This window comes from Gasterosteus aculeatus, chromosome 20 (assembly GCF_964276395.1).
Source record: "Gasterosteus aculeatus chromosome 20, fGasAcu3.hap1.1, whole genome shotgun sequence".
Lineage (NCBI taxonomy): Eukaryota > Metazoa > Chordata > Actinopteri > Perciformes > Gasterosteidae > Gasterosteus > Gasterosteus aculeatus.
In genome coordinates this window covers 11328267-11334266 of record NC_135707.1, presented here as the reverse complement: position 1 = coordinate 11334266, position 6000 = coordinate 11328267, and positions in this window count along the sequence as shown.

Below are 6000 nucleotides of genomic sequence, written 5' to 3'. Positions count from 1 at the left end.
AAAAAGGGAAAAAAAGGGAATGAACATTATTTATATTGATTACAAAAATCCCACAAATATATTTAAGGGTAAGCGGAGGTGTTGCACATTTAAAGTAAACTGTACTGAGGGCTTTTGAGCCCATGCACTTCTCAGGATTCTCTTTGTCAGATTATGGTGAACAAGATGACCTTCCATGAGATATTTGTTCATGATATCTAAAGTTGGAAAAACTGCAATTCAGATTAAAGAGATATTTAAAAGGGTGGACAATGGCTCTTGGTTTATATATTTAAAAAATATTCAGATAATTTGTCCATGTAGGTGAATATAGATCAATTTATACAATGAACTCCACTTTCTTGACTGTGTCGGTTTGTAACCGTAGATTATGTGTTGTTTTTGCACTGGATCCTGGGGGACACCTTCATTATTTATTTATTTACTTGAAAATACCAGAAATGGCAGTCAAAGTTTTTGCCCAGTAGAAAAAATGCATAAGCAGAGAAAGTAAAACTCGATGGGAAAACCGGGCAATGATATAATGGCCGTGGATAAAAATATGGAGTCACTTATTGAAAACTGAAACTTTCATGTAGTTGCTGCAAACGTACAGATGGATGCGGGTACGTTTTTTAGCTTCATATTACAGAGGGAAATGGTGGGAAAGTGTATTGCTTACTATTTTATATGTCTATATTTTAAACTTAAACAGATGTAAACATTAAACTTGTTGTACTGTCTGGTATTTGTGTTTAAAAATGTTTTTGGGAACGTGTATGGAAAAAATATAAAATATTTTTCTAAATACTGTCCTGTTTTCTTTGGATCAAGATCACATTATATAAATTATTAAAATGTATATAATGTGTTATACATTAATAAAAAAAACACCCAACTTGGTAAATCAGTCAATCATGATGAAGATAGTAAGGTTCTCTCCGGGTTCTCCGGCTTCCTCCCACAGTCCACAGACATGCTCTGGGGATCAGGTTGATTGGTAACTCTAAATTGCCCTGTAGGTGTGTGAGTGTGAACGGTTGTACATCTCTGTGTTAGTCCTGCGATTGGCTGGCGACCAATCCAGGGTGTACACTGTCCATTGCAGATGGATGGATGGATTTAGGGTCCAGCTTGCATTTTTGGGAGGAGTAAATGTTTTTCACCTGAAAACACGGGAGTGAAACTGTCGTCAAAAGGAGGACCAGTCGTCAATACTATTGACGCAAAACTGAGGCAAGACTGAGTAAAAATTTATGTCCTTTTTTTTTGTCAAGTGAACTTTAGTCAATCGGCCTTTTGTTTCTGGGGCAAAAGGATAAGTAAGCTACCCTCCAATGTTAGGTGTGAACGAGAATGATACCCAATGGATAGTTTATGTTAGTTAACAACTTTGAAGTGGAAATGCAGAATGAGTGGAAATGTGCCTGAAAAGGATAAAATATATAATGTTCCACAGCAATGTGTGCCTCACAAGGAAAATAAGTTGTTGTTGTTGACACGGATCACCATATACGTGATGTTGTGTTTTATTTGTCCAGGATCCATGTGACAGAACTAACAATAATTTCAGATCGTACAAAGAGGAAATTTACAGCTCTGTAAAATTTGTCATGAAGGTAAAAAGTAGACATAGATAATTCATGTTACATAGTAATCTGGGAAAGTGCTCTTTCTAATTCTACTTTCTCGGCGGTCTGAATTGGCCTCACACCTTTGTCCTGCAGGTCAAATGTTGTTTTTACTGTGGCTAAAGTCTCTCAGTCAGGATATGGTGGTCAGAGATGTGAGAGTGCAAAGTACCAGTGTGTACATTTACTTCGACCAGTATTTCCAAACATTTTTTTGACATCTGACCCTGAACAGTTGTGACTGTCTTGCCTAATGTCACATTTCAGTTCCACCAGATAGATTTTGCTTTTAAACGTGTCATTTGCTTCTCTTTTAGTAATTGTTAGAGGCCCCTAGAGGTACAAATCTAGATTTTAATCTAGAAAGCAGAGATCAGAAAAAAGACCCAAAGGTACGAACAATTATTTGTATCCGCACCTTTTCTCTGTTTCATGACCCCTCCAATTTATCTTGTGTAACCCTTTGAGATACTCATTAGCAATACTTTATGTACGAGACACAACTTTATATGTCCCAGGACCCTTCCATCGGATAAGAAAAACTCCTCCTTTAATTGGTAAAAAAATCTCATGGTGTTCAACTAGGGAGGAACCTTTTTTTCTGTCATTTTAAGGAGGACCATTGCAATTGAAGCTCTGACAAGACTTTGGTTCAGTGCAACTGACGGAAGCCGGACTAAAACTACTAAAATGCCCATCGAATGCATTGTAACATACTGTATGCTTCTTGCGAGAAATAGAATGACTCTCCACTGGCGGTAGATTTTAACTACATGACAAGACCACCAGCATCATCAGGAAACACTTCCGCTGTTACGATTTCATCTAACTACTTACCAGATAGTCAGTGAGTCAAATCCTCTGACGGAGTTTAAAACCGCGGTTGTTTGGCAGCCAAAAACGTTTCCCCACATGAGTAAAAGTGCCTGGATCTCCTCAAGAGAAGCATTAATGTTACTCATCAGATTTCTCTCTATGTTTGGTCTCAATAGCAACATTCTACATGTGGATGTCTCACCCAAACTGTAAATCAGCTCCCAGAGGTCTTGGATGTTTTACAAAAGAAATATACAAACAACATTTATAGAGTTACGCCTTAATCAGTCTGGCTGAGGAGAGGAAAAAATGTTGGTACCAAACCAAGAGTGTGACGAAGCCGAACATCACTTCCCCTCCTGTCTGTTTCCAGTCACCGTGCTCTCCCCCACCCTGTCTGGGCCCCCATCTCTGACGAATGGGAAGCGAAAGCATGGACCACCAAGTGTTCAGCAAACTCTTCTCAGGCTCATATAGCCTGAGCAGTGCTGTCTTGAGACACTGTTTTATTGTTGTTTCTTGTGGTTGCCATAAGTAATGCCATATTTCTTAAGATGTATGGTCTATATGTGATTGTTTTTTCTTTTTACTTCTTTCTGTAATGCAAAAATAAACCCAAATTAGGTAAACATGAGCTAATGAAGCAATAGGCTATATGGAAAAAAAGGAAGAAATCTGTTAAGTCATAGTCGTTTTTGGCGCACAGAACAAATTAGGTCAAGGGTGTTCCCTCAGTGTCGGCTTTCGTGTGACATTGTGGTCTACATGCACACTCATATTGATGGAGGTGCCATGATTTACCAGAAGTTGCGCAAAAACACATATTTTGAAGGTGCCTTCATTGGTCACCAATCCGAGCACACAACCACACCCAAACCTATTGAACTACAGTCTGGAGGAATTGGGTTTTGAGCTGAAACCGTAGCTGCTCGTAGGGATTGTCGGTCAGTGAGCCCCATTCCCCAAAAAGGTCCCGATGAAATGTAGATTAGAGGGAAACGATTAAGTTTGGGGCCGCTTTGGGTTTTATGTGTCATAATAAAAAAAGTTTTAATTTACTCCACAGATGATATTTTTCTTACCTGAACCTTTGGCACTGTCTATAAAACAATTTTTTTAAAACAAATTTGCAATTTCATGAATCAAAACTGAAACCTCGCAAGCTCTGTTTATCTACAGCAGTTTAGATAGTAAATTGGGCCCATACAGAAAAGTACCAAGGGGGATAATATTATCCAAAAGCAATAAATATTTAAAGAGCCTTTTCCCTTCCTAAAAGTTGACATTTGCTAATGTTAGGCTTGTAACAATATATAATTTGTTTCCTTGGAAACAGAGCAATCCAGTTAGGCAAGGTGCCTATTACAGTTGAGGATGGAGTCATGTCTGACTGTATTTAGATGCTCCACAGGACTCAGAAGTCCAATCCGGACCTCAAGTTATGTTTTTTCCGAAGATAAGACGTTATAATTTAGGAAGCTCTATTCTACTATTTTATGCGCAAAAGATTTTTAAAGAAGAAGTTATTACATGGTCATCATCTTGAATGCATTTGACAAACCAAATATGACCAATGTATTTAGTTAAAGAGTAGAAAATCAGATGTTTAATCAAAAATGTTTAATGTTTTAATGTGGTTTCAAAATCTTCTGTAAAAACATCTGTTTATTATTAAATTATTTAGAGAATAAAATCATACTAAATTCAGTTCAATGTTTGGAAAAAATGGATTATCAATGAGACAAACTATTAATGCATTTCAATATTAATCCAAAAAATGAATCATTAGAGGGAACAAAGAACAAAGAACAAGCACCCAGACCTTTTTTTCATAGTTATTATGTAATATGTGAAAGTCTCCGAATACTCCTCATACAAGGTTTCCAATGATATATTTCAGAAAGTAATCCAGCGACGCTGTGTTCATTTTAACTCGTTCCATGCATACAGTCTATTCAAAATAAATACTTCATAAGGTGAGCTAATGTCTGCTGTTTGGATAAAAGAGTATGCAACTTATGTGCCAAAGCATCCACATTGACTTTTGATTTCACATGGGGTGTAAACAGCCTCTGAAAGGTGGCCGTTTTCTGTGCCCCTCCACAGCCCTTTAATTCACGTTTATTGTAACCACTTGTGTTTTTCCAAGTACTTTGTATGCAATTGTGCCGCACACAGCCATGCAAGTGCTGCTCTGACAAACAGGATAAAAAGTCGGGGGATCTAAAAAACTATAAGCGTTCATCCTCTGAGGACCATAAATTTCTGTACCAGATTGTACTTCAATCCGTCCGGTAACCTCGAGTCCTAAAACATTTAACTACAACCCCAAAATGTCAACCTCTTGGAGATGCTTATGGAAATGTAGGCGGGTGGCCGATGTCATTAGGATTCGGAACAAAATGTAACAGCATTACCTACAATAGATATCAGTTTGGGTCTATGTCTTCTTCCTGTTAGCTGACATACTGTACACATATAAAAGTAGAAAGCTACTGTGTATCACTTCACGAGCCGTAGTATTCTACATGTATTTGATTTAAATAGAGTGTCTTTCCTATCAGTAACTAACCCACCCCCAATTACACTTAATAACTTTAATGAGGATTAATGTTTGCCAGGTCTGTTCTTTTATGATTGGTAACATAATCTCCAATGTTGCATCGTGTTGTTGTTGTTTTTTGTTTAATAAACTTTGTTCGGTTAACGTTAGCCACCAATAGTCTAGTGAAGGTGTAAAAAAATAGATTGGGAGCTGCAGTATTGGGGATTTGAAGCAAATGCCACACCCTCTTCATCTTAGACGCTGTCATGACTTAGGAGGATACTTTCTAATAATACAGGCTAGATGACTAATATCTATATAAATCACTGAGGAAAATAGAAGACACACAATTAAGTCCTACATTCACCAAATTCTGATTCATTGGGTCATATTTACAGTCAAAACAAAGATTTTGTTTTTTTGAGGGGGATTTGCCATGTTTGCCTCATTAACTTCAAAATAACTGGCATCAATGTCCGGTACAACGTAACGTAATGACCTTTCCTTCTTTCATCTTTTATATTCACTGCAACAGGAGATAAACTGGGACACAATTAAATGTTCCCATGATCAACTGTTATCTTAGCATTATCTAAAGTGAGTGGAAAGTAGTGGATCAAAAACTGACTGAGAAAGATTTGATATTTATATGAAATTTACTCATATTAGACATTATTAGCTGTGATGATTTTTTAGGGGGATAGCACTGTGAACCGGGACTTATGACCCTGGCCGGGCCTTTTCGTCGTGTGCATTTCTCATTACTTGGTCTTGGAGTGGTCTTTGATGTAGTGTGTTATCTCTCTCAGCCATGAGTCCCTTATGCCTTAAGAATGGGTGGTCTCCAGCAAAACGCAGGTACTGTATGGGTGTGGGGTAAGGCCAACAAGGGCAGACTGTGCCTGGGTTGCCCTATGCCTCCCTCTTGTACCTGGAACCACCAACCACTGTTACAGTGTGTTGCCCTTCTGTTATCAGAAAAAAACAGGAGGTTCTTAGCAACTATGTAACTATTAAGAAAGAGGTAAA